The sequence below is a fragment of the Aythya ferina genome (genome assembly GCF_964211825.1).
Source record: "Aythya ferina genome assembly, chromosome: 11".
Taxonomy (NCBI): domain Eukaryota; kingdom Metazoa; phylum Chordata; class Aves; order Anseriformes; family Anatidae; genus Aythya; species Aythya ferina.
Genome location: NC_140307.1, coordinates 7,585,277 through 7,608,277, shown reverse-complemented (window position 1 = coordinate 7,608,277; position 23,001 = coordinate 7,585,277). Strand labels below are relative to the sequence as shown.

The following is a 23,001-nucleotide window of genomic DNA, read 5'->3' as shown; positions in this document are numbered from 1 at the left end:
TAGTAATTTGCATTCAGAAAGGCTCTCTTTGACACTTTATGATATATTGATGCCATCTGGAGCACCTAGCTCTGAACCAGACATTTATTGGACCGATTTTCCCCAGGCTGTTCCAACAAACTTTGTGGGTATGTTCAGAATATTCCTGTTTTCTTCTACTGCTTGCAGCAGGGTTAAAGACCTTTTCATATGATTATCATTTTTTATTCAACAAAGGACAATTCAGATAGCTTAAGGAGAAATAGATGGTACATTGGAAATACTCTAATTGCAGTTCTTCACCTGAGGCGGATGTTCCCACAGAGTGCTGTGTCAAACACCCATGTTAACATGGAAGCAGGCTACTGGGTTAAGCAAATGGTCAGGCTGGATTTTCCCATCATATTTATTTTCTCAGCTTACATCATTTCCTTGGGAAACACATTTTATGAGCTTCTTTTTATCTTCTTCTAAGTTGCATAGCTTTCCCTTGGATTATGCTATTTTCAGCCCAACTCCTTTTATTTTTTGTCAGGCAAGAGGGTGTCCCATGCGCTACTTGATTTCTAACACAATCACAAGGAGCTTGCTGCACCCAGTCCTGCTCTGCTATGCACCAGCAGCGTCACAGGGACTGAATGCAGTGCCTCCAGCAAAATGTATTAGCTGATTGCTACCGTTTTTCCCTGGTGGGCTTCAGTGGCTGACCCCCTTTTTACAAAGGCAGGAACTTACACAATTTGCCTGAAGCATCCTTAAATCTCCAGGGCTCATCCATTCTCTTTGAAGACAATGGACTTTTTGCTGCCAGTTTTGGAGCTGTTGGTGCAGATATCACGAAAGACCTCTGTGGTTGGTTAAGGAAGTGCAGGCACTCCTTCAGCTCTCCTCCCATGTTGCTGAGGCTCACAGCACTGACCTGCTGAGCCTCAGCATCACTGCTTTACACAGACAAAAGCATCCGTCTGGAGCTAGACCAAGCAAAGGTAACACAGCCAGGGCATTCACGGAGGAATGACAGCTAATGGCGTAAAGGCCTTACATGCCCCAAGGTTTTAGGGTGAAGAGGCAAAGACAAAGGGTCAGAGAAGTTCAAGATGCCAGAAATGAGCAGAAAACCTCTTTAGATGCAACCTTTTAAAAGTAGGATAGTAAAGGTAGCTGGCATCACGTTTTGAATGTGATTTATAGTATTCTTATACAATCAGAATCATCACCAACCCCCAAAAAACAATTATTTTCACAGCTCTGCTCAAGATGAATGTGTCTGAGCTAAGAGACAAACACGAACTGGGGCATGAGTCACTTGCTCATGCAATTGCCAAGTTCACAGATTGAACTCCGTGACAAGTCAAGTCTGTATCAGCTGCCCATGCTTCAGAGGTTGGATTTTAAATATCTGTGATTAACAACATTTGGCTAAAATTCAGAAAACTGGGTTAAAGGTAATAAGATCAGATTCATCCCAAACAAACACCTTCAGAGACTATTTCAAATGTTAAAAGGATGGATAATGGTTTGGTGATGATTTGGTAATTATATAAAAATGTGTTTATATCCTGGAATAAGTCTGAGAGCTATGGAATGTTCTCTTAGGGCTGCAGAATTAGAAGTCATTTCTGTGTGACCTGAAGGCTGAGATGGTATCAGAAATACCTAAGAAATTTAGGACTCTGTATTCTTGATTGTGCCTAGCTCCTTTAGGTCTATTCTTTTTCTTTTGAGAATGCAAGCAATAACTTTTTATGCAGCTCCATGTGTGATATATAAACTTTTAATTGTAAATGGCAAGCTGACAATATTTGGATTAAAAGTTCTCCTGTTGTTGAATGTCAGTAGGACAATACAAACTGTTTATAGAGGAGCTCAGTTTAAATGAATTTCCCCTTTTTGAAGAAACATTTTTTTAAATGGCCAAAACATCCTGTTTCCTCATTTTCAATAACTAAGTTAATTATGTTTTTATTTCAGAAAGCTCACCACCATCTAAATGAAATATTTTGAAGGTATCTATATGAATTGTGCATTGATCTGATCTGTACTTTTTTTCAGATTATTGGTTCACAAACACTGATGAATACACAATGGGTATAAACATTTCAAAATCATATAAATTCCTATAGACAGAAAAAACATTTCCTTCACTGATCTAATAACAAATAGCAATAATAATGATTGTCATAATTACAGTGTTCATGAGTGTGGTTATTGGCAATTTAAATCAAACTTCTCCCAGAAAACAGGAGGAGGTGGGAAGGAGTGAGGTGGGTGGATGTTGGCTTAGAAGGATGGTTATTGATCGAGTTGTTCATGGTGGATTAACTCAGGAAGGGAGACTTAGATTTCTTTTAGCTCTATCTGTGAAGAGACATTGAATATTTGCTTAATTTTATTGCATATGTGTGGCATAACTCAATTGCACACAATTTATACAAAAACACACTAAAGCAATAAAATGCTTATTATGTTAATTTTCCTGGCTCAGGAGGAAGAGCAGATTCTTTTGTATTGTCTCCTACAGCCCCATTTTCTCTGCTTCTATATGCCATAGCCCAGCCCCCACGAAACTGGCCTTCACTGGACAGGGCTCAGGCCCAACTGGGCAGTAACAGGAATTTCTGTGAAGGTCCATTTTGAGTCCATGGGGTATTTGGGTAGGTTGTTCAGCCAGGCAAAGTAGAAGGATCTCCAAGTCTCTCTCTAGACTCTAGGGCAGGTTGTATGCAAGTGTTTTTAAGCTTTTTCAATTTTCTGGCCCTTAAAACCTATTTGATTTTCAAGCATAAGCCCCCTCCAACAATTCTAAGCCTATTTCCAATAGCTTTTCGTTTTGCAAATTGTATAGCTGCCGACTGCAAATCCTTTCAGAATAATCCACAGATCCCCAAGCATCTTTGGGTCACTGGGCTGAAAACCACTGGTTTGTCCTGACAGACTCCCAGAGAAGTCCTGCAGGAAGGGCAGCGTAGCATCCTGAATGTGCTGGAACTACTGGGACGGGCACAAATCTCAGCTAGACATAACACAGTGAAGTAGCCACAGTTTTACAATTGCCAGCATGGGTCCCGGTAGCAGTGCAGCTTGGCATGACCTAATTTACTTTATTCTCAGGCAGATCTTGCTGCCTGTGCTGGGCTCAGTGCTGCTGCTCAGTGCTGTGGCTCTGCTGGAGCTTCCCACGCAGCGCTGCAGGTGCTGGCTATCAGAGCGAGCAGGGTGGCGTAGACATACCCTGCTGATGTTTTTCTTGTAGTCCTGGGGGCCTTTTCTACGTGTTTTAGCACAGGAAGCTTCAGAAGTCCCTGCCATGAAAAATTATTGACTTCTTTGTCTGGGATAACAGTGTAAAGTCCCAGTTCTGATTAAAGTTGTATTTATTTATTTATTTTTAACTTGCTTTCTCTGTAGTTACATGTTGGTATAGGATTTGCCTGCATCCAGTACGCTCCCCCCCCTCCCGAGAAAACATTACAGCAATACTAAGAGAGACTCTAATCAGGTATTAAAAACAAAGTGAATTGCACTTGCTGTAGAATCAAGGGTAAATTACTAGTACAATGATAGAGCCCCTCTCCTGTTTTAATCCATTTTAATCTCATTGTTGAGTTAATAAAACCTATTGGTTTACTAAATCAATGTAGGGTGTGATTCATTATGCGTACTGGTACACAGATCCTAATGCAAACTCTCTCTGCTATAGACTGGTGCATCACTGATCCAATGGAAGTTGGCTCCAGGGAAAAATTACCTCTTACCAGTTGTCATAGAAAGATATTCACTATGGTAAATTTTTGCTGTTGTGAGACAGAGGTTTTATTTGACTTTGTTGACGCTGACTGCACTTGAAATATTTTTACAAATGATTTAATCTACAAACAGAAAAGAAACCTCCCCTTGTTTGAGTTCATATTGGATTCATTTGTGACCATTAGGCAAAACAGCTATGTCCTATAATGAAGAGGGATTAGTAGGGAAACAAATATATTTGTTAGTTTTATTCTTCCCCCTGCATTTATCAGAACAAGCCTGTGTTTCCAGCTTGCATTTCATTTTCTTTATGGCAGGCTGCTGAAGTCAAGACATATGTTAAAAACACAAATTTACATTAACTCTGTTTTTTTGTTGTTTTTCTGTCTCAGATCATATCTTTCCTGCCAACTGTCTTCATTTAGGAGGGTCAATCTATATTTTACAAGAGAAACAAACATAATTTTTTTCATGCTGTTCGTCCCAATAGCTCTCTGAAGACAATGAAGTTCTATGAACTGAAAAAAGTATCTCCCTATTTATAGCTTTGCAGATATCAGAGATTTGGCAGAACCATTTTCTTCTTTAAAATCCCTTTCCAGATTATTATTATTATTATTATTAATTATTACTACTACTATTATTAATAATAATTAATGATGGCAATTAGTATTGTAAAAGAACTTGGAAGGGTGTGAATCGAAAGTGCTGGTCTCTTGGGACATGTACACTGGTTTTCCTGATCAATAAAAAGCATTCAATCTGTCACATCCCTTGTGGGTCCATGCTATATGCAGCCACAAGTCCTTGTAAATATGAATACAACCCAAGGTGACAAAAACAGGTCTCCCAAGGACTTCCTGACAGCTGTGAAGGACTCCAGGCTCTGACACAAGATCAAGCGAGAGCAGCTTAACAAGTTACCAAATGTCAGAAGAGCTGAGGTAGCAGTCTGGGCGCACGTTCCTGGCTTGTGACAAAGACATAATAATGCAATTTAACTTAGCTGACAGTGAAACAAAGTGAAGCTACATCATATTATTTTGCGTTAGCTCCAGGCAAAGAGCACATGTATGAACAGGTAAGTTCGCCCAGCTGATGTGCAATAACATATTAAGCCTCTGTGACCCAATGTTTTATCCAAACACCCCGATCCTCCTGCTTGAACAGTCTCAAGCTTTTACCACATCAGCCAAAGGGGTTTTATAACCAAGGCTGATCAGCGAAAGACAGCAGAGGCACACCACCCCCAAGGTGGATTAATGCAATACTAACAGCTTGCACTGAGCTATCGTCAGGTCTGCAATCTCAATACCACTGACATAAGGAGACAACACGCTGTAAGGACAGGCTCAAACCTCCAAGCTGAAGTCAAATGGCTGAACCTCCACTCAGACTGAGGTCAGCTGAAACACAGGTCCATTACAGAGGGAATTCTCAGCTGAAAAATTTGAATGCCTAGGTTTCAGCCTCCTCATAAACATTAAGGAATTTTTACAGACATAAATGGCCCACTCCCCTTACTTGTTTGGGGTTCCCTGTCCAGCAAATGGCATTCAGGATGCTTTCAAAGGCCAACTGGGAAAATGTAGGGAACTCACTTTGAATCAGAAGCTTTTGGTCTGGGAGTTAAAAAGAAAAAGAGAGAAAATGAGAGCATGAAAACATAAGATGAATCATAAATGAGTTCATTAGGTCAGCAACAGTCTCAGCTGAGCCCCTCTGAGCTCTATTTGTCGATTGCTCTGTTCTGGTGGTTGTTGCTCTAATTTTCCCCAGAAAGCCCAGTTGAATCACAGAGGCTGTAGTCTTTGTGTTGGTACTGTAGACAGGCAGGATGGTAGGATCAGAGCTCCCTGAGGAGGGTTAGGTTATGTGGGGAGGAGAGCATTGTCTGAGGGGTAGATGCAGCAAGGAAAGTTTTATTTATTGATATAACCAGAAAGCTGCCCATCTCTCTGTCCATCCTTAGGGTTACCTTCTTCTCTTTCTGCTTTTATCATGACTCCAGCAGCACCCAGCTGATGCCAGGAAAGCAATTAATGATGGGAATGTTTCCAAGAGGTACATCCCAACCAACTCTCTGCCTTCTGGAAGCTGTAACCAGGATACTGCTTTACAGGCCCTTTTCAAAGCTTCCCTTCCCTTCCCTGTCTCTGCTGGGATCTGGTGCTAGGAAGGGGGGAAGTTGTCTAGCTTCAGCCCAAAGTCTGGAAATAGGTGTGATGGGGTAAATACAGATGACCACTTAAACTGCCACCTGGCAAAGGGAAGATGATGGGGTTCAAATCACCAGCCTACCCTGACTTTCTGAAAACAGCTGACCTGGCAAGAACTACATCAGTAGTTGATGGAAATTGTGGCAATGAATCACTGATAGACTTCAGAGATGTTGTTTCTACTACAGAGCTGGAATTGGTATGTACACACATAGGCACCAAAAGAATCTATTTCTCTAGTGTGAGGAATATTTTGGGGTTTTGACCCAGAGTTATATCTGTGCACAAAGAGAAGAACAGGCGAGGAGAGGAGACAGAAAATTTAGGATGCTAGTAACCATGTTCAGTGATACAGAACTGAACTCAGTCACTCTGCTGAGAGTAGAAGAGATAGGCAGGATCTAGGGAAGTGTGACAGTGGGTGGCTGCTGAGGTTCCCCTGACTTTATACATTCAGATGAAATAATCATAAAAAAGTCTGTTTGGAGAGCTCTGACCATTCCAGTGTATCTTTGCTATTCTCAGCGCAAAGCTCTTTCCTTGTGCACATGTATACATATGGATATACCCATGTACCCTTGAGATTAGATTTATCTCAGAATAAATCCCCCTGTGACCACACCAGCTGGCAGCCACAACTCTCAATAGACCACGGCTGAGCAGCATGTGGGCTATGGCTTCTTCTTCCTACCACAGGGCAGTTCCAGCAGGGAAGAGACACAAACTCTGCTTTGTGTCAGGGAAAGAAAAATCTTCACACGCAGAGCTCATAGGCAGAAAACTCAAACTGCTGCCACAGAACTAAACTCTGGAGCCCTCAGAACACCTGGAGGATTGTTCCTCTTAACCTACTTGCATTTTATTTTGCTAGTCTCTTGTTTCCGCCTCTGCCACTCGAACCGATAAGTTACAAATCTGTCTGGTAGAGGAATCTCTGCTCCGTCAAATGGCCTCTTTGGGCTTTAGAACTCCATTAATTAGCATCTTTTAAATGGTTGGGTAATATTCGTTTCTCCTTTTCGAAGACATTTCCCCAAGCCCTAATTTTAATAAAGCTGGTGCTCATGAACATTTGAATATTAAAGCCCTTGGTTACAGAAAGACGAAAGATGCATTTTAAAAGAACAGCCAAGCAAGGATTACTTAAATGGCTGACATAATTTTGTGTGTATGTGTGCATGTGCATGTGTGAATGTGCAGCGCCTCTGAGAGACAACATTGTCTTCGAGGCATTTCTGTGTCAGTGTGTTTAAGGTCAGAATAAGTGTAATTTGGGAGGCGGCTGTGTCTGTCAGGATAGTAACAACATCAGGGGGCCCCAGGAAATGTAGTACGGCGCAATATGTTTAAGTGTGGATGTCAGCTTATTCCAAAACACACCAGAAAGGGCTCTGTTTGCTTTGTGCACTTGTATGTGCTGTTTCAGGTGCGAAAGGTGAGACGAAAAGTTATTATACGCGTAAGTATCTTACCCCGGGAAGGATGTTCTGTTGTTTTTATTGAGATTGTGAAATTGAGGGTTTCTTCACTGAGACTTTATAACCTCACCAACTAGGGCTGATGGTACCAGAGACAGAAGCAGTGTGCCTGATTTTCTACAAAGTATTTATCTGATGAAGGGGGCGATGCTTCTATAATCAGGTAGGTAGGTATTTTATTCAGTTGGGTGTCACTAGTAGGGATTTCCTCTCCTTACCAGCAAAGTTCAGCTTTACCCTGGAGGAACCAGTGGGCAGCATGGACTATGTTCCCCTTTCTCTTTCCTTCTGAGGCTGCCAGCAGAGGTGTCAGACCAATGATGTTTTCTGTTGTGTTGATGCATTTTGTCAACTCCGGACAGAGCACAGACTTCTCTGATTCATATCTTACAGGCTAACAGAGAGGTATCAGATGGCAATGATTTCTGTCTTATCACAAATCTAAGGCTGAGTGATCAGTGAGGTATAAGCACTTCTCAGATACTTCAGCCTGGGCAAGATTTACTGCAGTATCTTTGCTGAAAGGCTTTGTACACTGTCAAGCCTCTCCTAAGTCAGAAAGCTGCCTATCAATGTACCATATTTGCTAAGAAAGTAGATTTGTTTTCCTACTAGAAGCAATGGCATGGCCAAGATTTGTAGCTGTTGTAAAATGATGGTAATCTGTTATTCACAAAGGTGTGGTCATGGAGCTTTGCTGAGCTTACATGTTGGTGATGCTCCTCACCTCTGGAGGAACTCTGCCACGTCCAGAAAGACTCAGGTGAAAGAAATAACTAATTTTTCATTAGTCTCATTCTCTGTATTTGAGTCAGTGACAGACTGAGACAGCAATTCTGATTCTTAACCATTCTCCTTTTTAACAAAAAGACTTTTCAGGAACAATAAAGCACTCTCTCTCTCTCTTACTTGTGTAGGAGCAATGCACAGTGTGATGAGAATGCATGTGCTGGACTAAGTCCTGGTTCCTTCTGCCAAATCACAGGCTCTATCCACTTAGCTTTAAGGAGGTGTCCCTTAGCTAACCCCACTCACAGAACTGTCACAAGAGGCCAACACAGTGCACTGACTTGGAGACAGAAGACCAATATATTGTATTTGGAGGTCAGCATATTGAATTCAGAGGAACTGCAGCAAAAAGATAATGCAAGAGAGCCCTCAAGCTTCCATGCTAGACCTATGGCGGTGAAGATGTCTCCTTGTTCATGGGTGATTTCCCTATAACACACTGCAAACCTGTATGGTGCAGAGCATCTATCTACAGGGTTCTGCAAAACTTTGGGCTTTATGTTCATGCTTTGGGTGGTCACAAAACCAATATGAGTAAATAATCATGAGATTTACTCTCCCTTCACCGTGTTTCTTCAAATTGTCTATGTAGTCTGATCTTGTTTTTGAAGGATACCTTTGCAATTCCAAACTCCAAATGGAGACAGAAGCTGGGTGAAGCATAAATTAATTTGGGTTTGCTGCAAATGAGTCTAAATAGAGTCTGTGAGTTGGGAGTTAAGTGGGTCATACACTGTGGGAACTGGCCGGGTAAAGTGGCACCAGTCACACTGTGGCTCTTCAGTCATGTGGATCATGAGCAGATCTAAATTTCACAGCCTCTTTGTGAGAAGCAGTTCATAATCCTGTGGTGGAGGAGCCCAGCAGAGCAGCAGTCACTGCACATCCCCCTCCTTCAAGCGTACCCCAGGTATGTGGGTCCTGTGTGTGAATATTTTGGTCTCTGGTTGGGAAGCTCAGAAAACTTGTCCTGTTACAGGAGGTTGAACATCTCTACCTGAAGTAAAGCAATCAGCTGACAGGTCAGCTGCCTGAAGGGATGCAACAGTAAATGGAGTGTGACAGACAAGGCATTTTGCTGAGGTTTATAAAGGGTTTTACCAGTTCCATCCATCCCACAGTGTGCAGGATGTGCCTTCCTCATCTTCTGCACTGAGTGGTCTCGTGCTTCTCTTATGTTTTGCTTGTGGTTAAAAATTAGGATGTTTTGTTTTAAAAGCTCTGTCTTGTCCATGCTCATGTTGCAATAGAAATCTGATCTTGAAAGACAGGATAAAAGAGAGACAGAAAATAGGAATTTTAAATGATCAAAGGCAAATATTTGCTTTCTCTATCCTGCTTCCCTGCATCTGATAAAATAATTGCGTAGAAGTAGAGATCCTTCTAGGTGAGATGGAGAAGAATATATTTTTGTCTGAGAGATGCATAATAGGTGAAAAATTATTACTGGTTCTAAGTGCAGAATAAAACCCAGCTTCAGGCCTTGTTGGCCTAGGATGAAAATATCTTTTCATGATTTCTATGCACACGGAGGAAAGTGAATCTTTTTCTCTTGTAGTAATTGCATTTTTAGTCACAATTGCCTGTTATCTTTGCATTTCCCACAGGTGAAGATATTGGTTTCCACGGCAGGCTTGCAGTAGCTGTTCATCTCTCAAAACCCTTTGTGATATTATGAAATGCCAGGCTGCCAAGTAATCAGCATGTTGTGATTTTTTTTTATTTTTTTTTTTCCTAATGAACACACATGCGCAGGCAGTACTTTGTTTATTCAACTCTTTGTGCAGGTTTGCAGTTTACTCCAAAAGTGAGCAGCAACATATAGAGAAACCAGATTATGGTTAGGGGATGAGGTGGAGTCCTTTCTCAGGGGTTGCCCCAAACCATCCATTCACTGCCAGTTCATGACACCATGTTTCAGTCATACCCATGGGAATCTGTTCAGCCTTTTCTCCATCTAAAGAAATTAAATTATGCTTTTTTATTTTTTTTTCCTTAATCTTCATAAGGAAGTCTTTCCTGTATCATTCATGCATTCTCTTTGACAGAATGGAAATAATTCTAATCACCTACTTTCCTAAATTTATTTTTCCCTTGTTCTGTTTTTTTTACTGCAGTCTGATGAAACTGGTTTGGTCAGCTTCCCGTTTGTTAATAGGCAGATTCACTTTCTGATTTTCAGTCACGCACAACACAGCAAGAAAACAGCTCATGGGGATGATCAAAACACCTCACTGAAACCATTTCTGCTTATTTTGTGTTTTGCAATTATTTTTTTTTTCTCCTTTTCCTTCAGCGTCATGGAACTATTGAGTCAAAATTAGGTTGCCAACATCACTTAAAAATAGATGAATTATTTTAAATCCCAACTCAGTGTTAGAAACCATAGGCAGTCTTAGGAAAAAAAAAAAAAAAAAAAAAGGCAAACATTTCTCCTCAGAATCAAAATAATTGTTATAGTTATTCTTTGTTTTACCTAACAAGCCTTGAATTTCAGATTGCTTGTTTGTTTTCTGCTGGGGCTGGTGAATATCAAAAGTGTGGAAGCAAAGACAGGATGCCAGATAGCTGAAGAAAAAAAATATTAATCCATTTTCCTCTTCTGTTCTGGCCTTAGTCTGTTGGGAGGAGAGGAGTGTAGAGGTGAAAAAGGCTGGGAAACAATTTCTGAAAACCTCTGCAGTGGCTACAAGAGAATACCATGAAAACAGGTCTGAAACACCTTGAAGTATTATTTTATCCCTGTGATAACCTCACTCAAACCATCTTTCATCTCCTCTTTATATTCCACTAAAAAAGAAAAGGGGGGAAATAGGCCAATAAAAAGAGCTGAGAGAGACCTTTCTATTTCACACACTTTCCCAGAAATTTGGTAATAAGAAAGAGGAACTGACCCATTCCCTGGCTGAACATAAGGTTGTACACACTGTGGAGATTTGTTTGCCACAAATTTCAGCTCTGCAGCACCAGAGCCACCCTTTACCATGCAGACCTTTGCCCCAATCCCATCCCACAAGGCTAAAGAAAAACTGAGTGCAACACAGAGAGGATGTCTTGCCGCCGGACTTTGCTTCCCAGTAAGGCTGTGAACACTGAGCAGCCAGCAAATGTCCCTGGGTGGAAAGAGCGAGGTTCCTGGGCTGCACATTGTGTCCTCCTGTGAGGAGAAGGGAACTGGGATATCAAAACCTTCATTCTCTTGGAGGACCTACCTACCTGCCACAGCTCCTAACTTGATGTGTTTTCAATGCAGTTTTACTTGACGGATGGTTTGGGCCCCCTACCATTTACCTGCCAAAAGTTAATGTAAATGCTCCAGAAGTTTGCAGAGGAAATGAAAGCCCAGGATGTTTCTGAAATCTGGGAGACAATTAGTGTGATTTACATCCTTGGCATTACAAGGAGCTAGAAATTTCTCGTGTTCCCATGAAACATTATTGGAGAAGTGGGGTTTGGGAAAGTTATATTGGCTGAAATACATCAATCAGGATGCTTGTGAATAACGTAGCTGCTAACACAGATGGAAAGCTGATAACAGGCTAAGGGAGTTTCAGATCACGCTGCCGCACAAGGACATACTTTTACAGATGCTGGAACTGCTGAGCTAACTGCTTTTCATTTGAAAACTACAGCTTTGAATGGACAAGAAATGTCTTTGCTATACTTAGAGGTGGATTATGAGATGGGAAAAATAGAAGGGCTACTTCGTGTGCCAGCACATGAAGCTGCCTCTGAGTAATGCCAGAAAAGGAGAAATGCGCAGCAAAGACTGCTCAAAATCTGGCTCTAATGAGGAGCAGGTGTGAATTTTGCACAAATGTAGGTTGCAGGATGACTCTAGGGAAAAGGCGACATGTTAATGTAGTAGGAAACAAGAACACAGAGGAGCAGAGAAGCAGGAGCCTCTGGACTCCAGGCCTCAAGACTTAATTTGGTGACACATGACAAATTATTTCATGCTTGCTTTTCTTTAGCAATCAGTCACTCTCATCGTGGGGACTGAGGCTGCACAGTTTGGTGGCAGGATTGCTGCAGATTGGGAAGGTCTGAGGGGACTGGGTAATGGGAAAACGTTGCTTGGCATCTACAGGGTGGAAAAGCCTCAGTGCTGGAGGCTCTGGAGCAGAACATAAACACGGGGCAGTGGCAGCCAGAAGCGAGGGATGCTGGTGGAGCGGGGCTAATAGGAGGTTTCCATCTTTCTAGATCATTTAGAGAACTAGCTGGCATAACGGTGCCTTTAATTTTTTAAAGTATAATTTAACTTCACACATTTTTGCCCTGTATAACCTCCTCTCGCCTCCTCCCAAAGAGAGCATTTCAGTTCACACCGGTGAGTCGCCATGGAGACTCCAGCCATGTGATGGCAAGACGTGACTCCACGCTGCTGGAGCCTCAGAACTTAATTATTTATTAATAGGCTTTTACCCCGCCAGCCTCAAGAGATGCAACATCTTGTTACCAAGGCTGGGAGAGAAACAAGAAACAAAGGCACAAAAAGAAGGGAAAAAACACAAGCAATTACAAATAATTAATTAAGAGCACAGTAAACATGCCAGTAAAGATGTAAGAGGAGCAGAAATTGAACTCAAAAACCTACAGGTCAATATTGTTTGGCTGAGGAAAGATCTGTCTAGGTGGAAGGAAAATGTTGAATATATGAGAAGATGAAGTTTGTGCCCTTGTTGTTTGTCTGGGTCAGCTCTTTGGGTGCCCTCTGTAGTCTGCAAAGACACTTTGTGGAAGCGTCTTGTGCTTGTTTGCAGCTGGAGGTAAACCCAAACAACAAGATGAGCCTGTCCTATTTTTGAAACCTTGCCACATTTCAATCACGTGCGCCAGGAGTAAGGACCACTGGGACACCAGGACCATGCAGATTTGATGACTGCTCAAAGAGGGTCTGTGGCAGATGTCTGTGAAAACCTCTTACTGCCTGAAATTTTGGTTAAAACAGACCTGACAAATAATGGGTTAGTGTCTGTTTATAAAAAAAAAGGTCAAGATGCACAGCAAGATTTTCTTGTTTTGCATTTGTTTGAATTGAACAGCTAATCCAGCCTCTCCATTATTATGGACAATAAGTAAAGGCACTTTATTTTTTTTGTCTTCTTAGTATCTCTACTCTGCTTTTCCCATAGACCTCTGTAAGAGCTACCAGGCAGCATTGGCAGACAAGGTACTATTTTTTCCAAAGTCTTTTGTCCAGTCCAATTAACTCAACAACATTCTCAGGCATCCTCACAACTGTAACAATTGGTGACTTTGCACTGCAAGGAGAATGTGAGGACGTTGGCACTTTTAAAGGGCTTGTAAGGGGACACCTGGGCTCTCCAGTTAAATATCAGACACGACAAGACAATGGACTGGGCAAGAAAAATGAAAATCATTTCATAAAATGTCTTCAAAGCAAAAAAAAAAAAAAAAATCATAGAAAAAAAGATCGTGCAACCCCAAGCACAATATAAAGCAAAACTAGAAGAACTGCATGGCACAGAGCCAAGCAAATTTAAGGAACAAATCTAGCAAACAATGAAAAGTAACAGCTCTGACCAAAAACAACCATTAAATGTTAAATGCTGCTCTTGTAACTGACAACACCAACAACTTTAAAGGGCTGTTTTACTAGCATGTGTATGGGTGTGTGGGGAATAGTTAGCCTCTCAAAGGGTTGACTGTAAATTTAGCTTTTTTTTTTCTTTTTTTTTCCATTTTTTTCCCCTTTACAACTTTGTGGTAATTGAAGGAGAAATCTAGAGCCTAACTAACTAATTAGTGTTAGTGAGGATGGCTCGCTTTGTTAAAGGTCTGCGTGGGCATGAAGGGCTGTAGGCACCGAGTACTTGCTTCAGAGCAGCGTGAAGAGGTGAGGAAGGAGCAGTGTGGAGGGGTGATTTTTCCTTGTCCTGGACATCTTTTCTCTTTGTAGATGCCTTGTCCAGTCTAATTGTGTCCAGAGTAATAGGGCAGGCTCACCTGGAGACATATCTTTCTACCACAGCTGACAAAGGCAAAGAATCTAGCATGGAAAAGACAGACAGAGGAGAGGCAGTGGGGAAATAGGAAGAGGAAGGGTTTCCTATGCATTTTCAATAACATTTCCATTCTTTCCTCTTTCTCTTTGCTTGTAATTCACTCTCCAGAAGTCTGATGGACCACTGGCTGCACACACAGCCACACAGTGGCTTTTGGTGGGATCCCAGTGTTTATCCCAAGCATTATCTGGTGTCTGGGTTTCAAGCATTTAATCATCCAAGTGTCTCTACTGCATACCTATTCCCCATTTCTTCCCTCTTTGAAGAAGAGCCGTGTTTTGGTCCTCTGTCTCTGCACAAAGGAGCCTAAAGGAAGTACTTGAGATACAGAAAAACCTGAGACAGCTCCCAGAAACTGAAGGTCTGCTCATCCCCTGCCCTGTGCAGGTCAGCCCTGCCACCTGCCTTGCCGGAGCCAAGTGAGAACAGGCCCGAATGCTTTTGCCCATTTGAGAGGACAACAGAGCCAAAAGACTTATTCATGGGCTAGGAACAAGGACTCAAGCTACTCCTTTTTAGTTGCTCCTCCACTCTTCTCTTATCCTCTTGTCCATACCCTAAGAACCCTGAAACCTTTGCCCCAGACACCCCTGTGAACTCAGTGGTGTATTTGTACAGATTCACCCTTTCCCATCCCCCAGCAGTTTTTGGGAACAACTTCTAAAATCTGTTGTATTCTTCCACGCTAGCCAGGCTATTCTCTAATCATATTTAGTGCCGCAAGATTAACCTGTTATTAAAAATATAATTGTTCTTCAATTTGCACTTCTTTTTGAAATGGAGGTTGAGCAGAGCTCCAAAGCCCTGACTGGAACTTTGCTGCAAAGCCTCTGGCAACAAAAAAGCTTATTATTTGCAAAAGAGAGGATCCTAATTGGAAAATATGATGGAGAGAAAATAGTGAATCCCCAGTAATCTCCTTCCAAAATGATAATGCACGTGGTATAATGAATATTAATGTATCATATTTATGAAATGGGGACACTGGAAAGTGCAAGATAAGATTTCCTTCTCTGTGTCTTTTACTTGGCAAATAACACTTCTCAGAGTCACGCCATCCTGCACACCTGTCTGACAGAGACAACCGAACTGCTGCTAAATAAAAATGTACCCACCAATTCCTGAATCCATGGTCTTATAGTAGCCACCACCCTATCTCTGGCATTCCCTACCTACAAGCCCAGTTGCTCATTGCTCATTTCATGCAAACATGACACCCCTCACACAGCTCTGCCAATCCCCATGAAACCCCATGAACATGGAACAACTCTTCTGAAAACATGCAGTTGTTGTGGTTTCCACTGTCACTAAACACTGGGTGTCAGCCTGAGTGATGTTGGAGGAAGGGAGGTGTTTCATCTCTATCAACATTAAATTTCAACATAATACAACTGGTTTTTAAAGTCAGATTTTTCAGCCCTTCCTGTCCAGTGGTCACTCAATTCATCTTAAAGACATTGAAATGACCTGTATGAGTGAGTAGGTAACAAGCCAAAAAAGTCAAGAGCTCATAAACTGTTTAGACATCAAGTGCTAAGTAGTATGAGAATTCCTCCCAAAGTCCCTGGTGGAGGTGCTGTAACCCAGAGATCCCTCATATTGGTTAAATTCTTGCTTCCAGCACCGTAACCATAGCACATAAAATTTTCTAGGACAATTGCCTCTCCCTGAAGTATAGTCATTACCTGTTCTGGCAGACTTCTTTGTAATTTAACTTTGTAGACTTCTAAAATAATTCCCAGAGAATTGAGGTTTATTGGGGAGAAATATCCTTTTATTTACTTGCTCATTCCCACACTAATATCTTCCTGCTATCTGCTTCCTTTGGAATTAAGTGGTTAACATAGTTACTGTGTAGAAATGTAGATTTCCCCTGGCACTCCTTGGAGTGAAGAAAAGATAATTTCAGACATTTTCCTCTTTAGGTAATGCATCTGCCAGAGCTATCTCAATATTTCTATAGGACAAATGAGACTGACAGCCTGGGAGAGCAGCAAAGGAAGAGCCATGCCAGTGATAAAAGGCCTGACTGGGACTCAAGGGATCTGCACTCAGTTCTGGCCATAAACTCGGTATGCGACCTTAAGGAAACCATTTAATTCACCCGTTCTTTAGTTCTGTACCTGTCAAGAATCTGACTTTCCTTCTACTCTTTTTCTACCACGTTGGTATACGTTACAAGCTCTTAGGTATAGTCTCTGTCTCATCCTGTCATGTTATTTAGCAGAAGGGAACACCAGTCTTTGCAGGGGCCTTTAGAAGCCAGAGTAGAGATAACAATAGCAACAATGACAGTGAGAAATAACATCCTCAGGACTACAAAGGTGATTCCCTGTGTTCTGATTTCAGTCCACATAATCCCCACAGAGAATCAAAGTGTTGTAATCATCACACGGTCCCACTAGGATTACAGAGAAATGATTCACCTGCGAAATACTTCCCCGATTTCCATTTCTAAGATGACAATTTGAAAGTAAAGGGGTAGCTTTGGGGCTGTCCTAGATCTTTGTGAGGGATGAGCATGGAGTGTGACAGCAAAGCATGTGTTCTAGCTCTAACTCTTGGCCCTGCTACTTTGAGTAAAGTAAGGCCTCAGCAACCTGCAGCTCATTAACAAGACCAGGTTTGATTTCATCCATGACAGAGTGCCATACACACAACTCAGTGGCATTTGTTCCATAGGGACAATGAGACATGTCCCATTGCAATCACTTTGGGATGTGTGTCCTTCATTTCACCTCCAGTGAATGCTAGGATTTGCATCCACATACGTTATTTCAGGAAGCATCTAGCACTGTGAGAATACTCCTCCCCCACGGCTACCCAAAACTTCAACCACTGCCATTCAGGACAATCTCTCTATATGGAATAATTATTTTAATCAGGAGATGTGTTAGAAATAGGATATGTGCAGCTGTTGTGTGGTTCCCTGCACATCCTGGAATGGCTGCCTGAAAAAGTGGATTAAAACTGTGTGTAGAAGGGTAGTTGCCATGGAAACTGCATCATTGGAAGCTTCATTTCAATCTTTTCTTCTTTCTGATAATTTTCTACCCATTTTACCACTCTGGACTTGAACCATTCCATCATGGTCCACCTGTGCCTGCATCAAACTACCAGTGATGCTGCAAGCCAGGAAGCAGGAAGCAGACCTAGTGGGACAAAATTTGGGAAAGTAGTGCTGGGGTTGCAATGTTTTGTGGGGGTCATGAGAGGAGCTGACTTCACCTTTGGCTCAGAGACAAAGCAGAAGACCTCAAGGTGTGGGAAGGACAGACTCCTTCTGGCCTAGCAGTGGCAAAAGCTGTGTCAGCCCCTGCTGTGAGTGCATTGCTCCTGTGGTGCTGGGTACCACTGCAGATGGGTCCCTGTGGGAGATCAGTGCCCTTTGCCCTGGCACTCATGGTGCTCTGGGAGTGGAAGGAAAAAAAGTGTTTTTCTAGCAGCTAGGTGCCATTTTTAAATAAGAGGGGTGTATAAGAGAGAGGTCATCTTCAGGGCAGCAGCCTCAAGCAGAGCAGGCACCACCAGCCAACATTTTCCATGAAAACTTGTTTGTGCTAAGGACTAACTGAGATTAAGTGCCTTGGCATATCTCTGTGACAATGAAATAAACCTGAATTAAGGTTGAATTAAGGTTTCTGAGATGAAACTCAGTGCAATGCAATTCCAGGTGCCTAGGACTGGTGTGGGATATGAAGTGTGTTTTCTGCATCTGGAAAGGGAATGAGGAGGGGATGGCTGGACAGAGCAAATTCACCCAACTTGCAAGAAGGACATGGAGGTTAGCTTGCCCTGCTTACGAAAGAAGGTGCTAGCTGGCAGTTGCAAGGTCATACTTTGAAGTCCTGACTGAAAGAACCTTTCAATGTTTCTCAAAACCTTGCCAAGTTCACAGGCAGTAATCCTGTTTCAGCCATGAAGAGATGGATAATTGTAGCACAGAAAATCTTCCCAGAGGACTTGCAGGCAGTTTGTGGTGCAGTGTAGCAAACCAAAGAGAGAACCTAAAACTTCACTTACTTGCCTCCTTGTCTGGTCTGCAGAGCCGATTCCTCCAGACACTCCAGTCTGTACGAACTTGTTCCCAGGTTTGTCTGGCTGTCCTGGTTTTCTCTTTTCACAGCTGCCACTTCAAGGCTGTGTTACACTGTTATGTCAGGTAGTGGAGGTAGATTTCCAGACTTCATTTGCTTAATATTCATGATGGAAGCCGAGGTAGACTCTGTTGAAAATGAAAAAAATTAAAGGGTAGGAGTGAGAACCAACCACTTTCACAACTGTAGTGCAATCAGTTTTTCACTCTATTTTTATGATCCCTGCTATTTGTGGTAGATCTGCTACTTCATTAACATCATATATTTTAGCATTATCTGCACGGCCTGGCAGGTCAGCTGGCTTTTCTGGGATTATTCATTGAGGGTTGGAAGCCTGAAGGTTCATTCTGCATGTGCTGAAGCACAGGATTTGTAGCAACCCTTAAGCCTTAGTATTCACCACAGAGACTTGGCTGATGGATTTGATTGCTCAAGGGGGCAGATTCCAAATGCTACACGATAAATCATGGCATTAGCTAATTTCTTTATTTCTTTCCTCATTTCAGGAGGACTTGGGGTTGGGAGAAGTTCAGTGTAGCCTAGCATTTCCGAAAACGGATATCCTCTTGCTGGCTTAAGCCATAGACCTTCACAATTTAAGTTTTCAATTCTGTGCCCAGCACAGGACCCATCCTAACACTGGTTATTCATGGTTATGCCATAAAGAAATATAAATTTGGTTTTACTATGAGCTTTTCACAAGCTCCAAAACCAGATGTAGCATTTAGAAAAACAACTTAAGGAAAAGCACTTGAAATGAACCTAAATCAAGAAAGACATCTGCAATCAAACCTTTGAAACTTCCCAACCAGCTCCACTTGCACTGGGGACATACGTATAGCACTGTCTTGAGAGAGCAGCCTGCTTAACTCATCTCTACGGGGTTCTGTACAAACACAGACATTTGGTGCCTTCATTGGGATCCCACTTTGTGCCCTGCTCCTACTTCCCCTGCTCTGATCTACTCACCCTCCTCAGCTCTCTTCTCCTGCAGGGTGTGAATAAGGTGGGCCTTACACACAGGAGTATGAGGTGATTTCTCTGGCCAGAGTTACATGGACAATCAGAGCTATAGACCCTCTCATGGCCTTAAAATCTCTGACTTTCCAATGCTTACCCTGTGTAGCTAATGGTTCTGATACTGGTATGCTCATGATATTGTGTTATTGGTTCTATATATTATCTTAATTTTCAGTTTATACTGAGAATGATTTCCCTTAACCACATGGCTGATTTTTATCTCCTTTTCATGGTACAGTACTATACAGGTGAATGAAACTACCGCCAAGAAGCCTGATGCGACATTCAAGACTGTATTTCGAAAAGCGATCATCAGCATTTTCCTTGCATATTATTTTTCCGTAATTAAGCAATACATGTGGCTTGAAAATCCTTAACAAATCTTAGCTTGATTTATAGGGATCATTTGTTTCAACTGTTTTGCTAAATGGCAGTAGATTTGGAGTTTTTATTATAAATTGTTTTCATTTAGATTTTAACCATCCTCTAGGCTCTGGGTAAAGCACTTGTTCGCTGCATGTCATTTTTTATTGTTTAGGTGTTGGACCTCAAACCAAAATAGAACGGAATAACAGTCCCAGTGGAGAGAAGCAAATGAGAGAGGTGAAGAGCAGAAAGGAAAGAGGAGTAAATGAAGAATCAGGTTGGGTGACTGATCCTCCAAGGAGCTAAGTGGAGAAATAGTGGGTGAGAATGGAGGTTGGTGTAGCAGGTAGATGAGCTAGGAGACTTGGGTTGCAACAAGCCAGGCTGCTTCCCTGTATCTGGCTAGCTGCAGAAGACATCCACTAGCCTGTATGGCAAGATCACAAGAGGCATTTGCACCCGTGTTTGTCTGATGTGTAGCTTGGGGATGTGGCTCAAGACTGCTGAATGTAACTTGAAGTGGAGCTGAGAGAATGAATTCTTGTCAGCTTAACTCAGGTTTCTAGTTTTGCTTTCCCCTAATGCTCAGAGATCTCCAGTGCATCCAAACAACATTCCCAAACCCCTAGAGCTTAATGAGCTTTTGTTTGGGTCATTATTCTGTTAAAAAAAAGAACAAACAAACAACTTTCCAGCAGGTGCATTTTTTGTTATTAGCACTTTTCTACCCATTGCTATCATTTTTGGAGAAAAAACAAAACCACGTGGCTTGAGAAACATATCAAACAATCTAAAAAGTGAACAATTGGGACTAACAAACCTGAAAATGATCGGTCCAAATTATTCAGTAAATATAGCACTTAAGAGTAATGAAGCTACTCACGCAGCACTGGGACTGGTTTCAGAGCTATTTGCCAACCAGACAGCGTTCTGAACTTGCAGCAAGCACTGGGCCTGATTCATCACCCTGCTTCCTATCCCCGTGTGACACCGGTGGCTGTGTTGCAGAGTAATGAATCAAGGTTATTGCTCAAGACACGAGGTCCCTCTGCTCACACCCAGCCTGTCCTTTCCTGTTCGCAGAGGTCTGGCAGAACTAAGTGGGATGTTACACAAAATTTAACAGTTTTGGTTAGACTGCAGCAGGTGTGGAAAGAGCTTGGTGGGACATGAGTGCAAAAGCCCCACAACCCAGCAGCAACCAGTGTTTTGCCCTGACTTATGGCAATTTTTCTGCTGTCTTCTGGCCTTGCCTGTACTTTTTTCTACTATTACTTCCCATCCTGGAGCCTGGTTATCTGGGAAGCAGAACCACAACCACGAAGATGGCTTGGCCTTGCAGGGTTGTCTATACATTACATCCTTGCGGTGCTGATCAGAGACATCTCACAGAAGAACATCTCCAGTTAGAGGGTCTCTGGCTGACAGAGGAAACTCCAGAGCATGAGACCACCAGAATTAACAGGCTCTCTCCACACCAACTTCAGATAAACTGTGCAACAAAACAGAATCTAAATCTGAACTGCATGTTTTTATGCTCATTTAACATTGGAATCTTCAAATCCAGCATCAATTGAGATGATTATATTCCCTGAATTCTGTTTAACTGTTCTCAATTCTAACAACAGTAGCTGATAATAAGAGACAGTCATTTGCTTGTGTTGGTGGCAGTGCCTGCAGTGGGAGGAGGGCTCAATGGCAGCCATGAACAACCTGGACTTCTGCAGGCTCCCAGTTCACTTACGTGAAATGCTGAAGCCGACCAGATGAACTCTGTGTGGCTGAGAACAGCGGGGAACAGATAACTAAGGTAGAACTCAACCAAAAGAACCAAAAGGAGAGTTCAGCCCCAAAGCCTTCCCTGGACAGGGAATGGTTGGAGCCCTGCTTTTCATGACTCAGTAACCTCCTTGCCAAATGCCTGCACATCACATCCTCAGCCCTGGAGCAGGGATGTGGAAGGATTTATGAACATACAGGCTGGACTTCTATTTCCTGATAATCTAGTTTAGCGTGACAAATAGCCCCATGAACAGGACACCCGCTGGCTCTCACCGTGCACGTCACTTGGACAGCCTCGGCTTTCCAGTGCCTGAGGTGCTGGCTCCCTTCCCAGAGCTCCCCTCTATCTGCAGCCCTCCAGGGAGTTTTCATCACTTCAGCCTCTTCCGAGGCAGTGCCCCTATGTACTTATCACGTGGTGTTCTCAACATAGCTACGACCCTCAGCAATGTGCTTGAGTGCCGAGCACAAGTTAGGAAGTTGAAGACAGTACCTTGATTTTTTTGCCACCCCTCTGCTTCCTCTTCCTCCTGTTCTCTTCCTCCCTCTGCTGTTCCATCCACAGAAGCTTGGGATGAAGCTCTAGGCTGCTCTCCGCTCACTTCTCTAACTCTGCTCCTAACTCGCTGTGTAATAACCAGCAATCCAGCCAGCTTCTCTGTCAGCCAGTTTACCCTTCTGTGAAATGGGGATGTTATTTGCTAATTCTGGTATAACTCCAGGCAGGTTGTCTGAAGTTTTTAAATCACACCTTGGAAGGGAGTTTCAGTACCACTTGCAGCAGATGCTTGCCTTTATGCACTCCAGATAAGGTGGCCTGAATTGATCTTATGATTTCAGGAGTATCTTCAAAGGGGCTTCAACTCAACTTCATTTTTTTTTTTTTTCTTCCTTCTGGCCAGCAGCAGAAGGATGTGCTGAGGTGGGCAGGTAGGTGCATTTTTCAAGGTGCAGAATTTATCATTTTGCTTTGGCATTGTGGGCAAAGCCTGATAGTCATTTGCACCTGCAGGAAAGGTGTGCGCAGGTGACATTGATACATATATGTATCGGTAAATATTCATCTCCATTAATACATGTAACACACCCTGATATATCATATCCAGGAGCAAATGCTGTTGTGTCTCACACTCATATTTCCATACAAGGCAGACTTTTACTTAATCACTTTCTGATTATGCCTGAAAACTCATCTATTGCATTCTCTGAATCACTGCAGTCCAGTTCTTATACAGAAACCATTAGCCTATGGAAATGGTCTCTTTTTTACCAGCAGACGAAGCCATATGCTCATCCAGAGGCAATTACTCTTCTAATAGAAGTTCTATAATAACCTTAAACAGTACAGAATGGCATAATTGTTTGCTTTAATAAATACTCCGAAGTACTTTAGCTTCACTGTAAAATGGCTTCACAAAATCCTGTTTCTGTTCCTTCATCTTCCAGTCTCTTTGCAATGACCCCCATTCTTCTGGACAATCTTTTTTTCTTG

General features: G+C 42.4%; 1 long non-coding RNA gene across 1 annotated transcript in view; it reads right to left on the bottom strand.

The window, feature by feature from the left end:
• Positions 1-21,959, bottom strand: part of LOC311442936 — a 48,529-nt gene extending 26,570 nt beyond the window's left edge. The window contains exons 1-2 of the long non-coding RNA XR_014696956.1: positions 21,783-21,959; positions 18,268-18,469 (exon numbers count right to left, since the gene is read on the bottom strand). This is a non-coding gene — a long non-coding RNA (uncharacterized lncRNA). The remainder of the gene's footprint in view (positions 1-18,267; positions 18,470-21,782) is intronic.
• Positions 21,960-23,001: the final 1,042 nt, after the last annotated feature.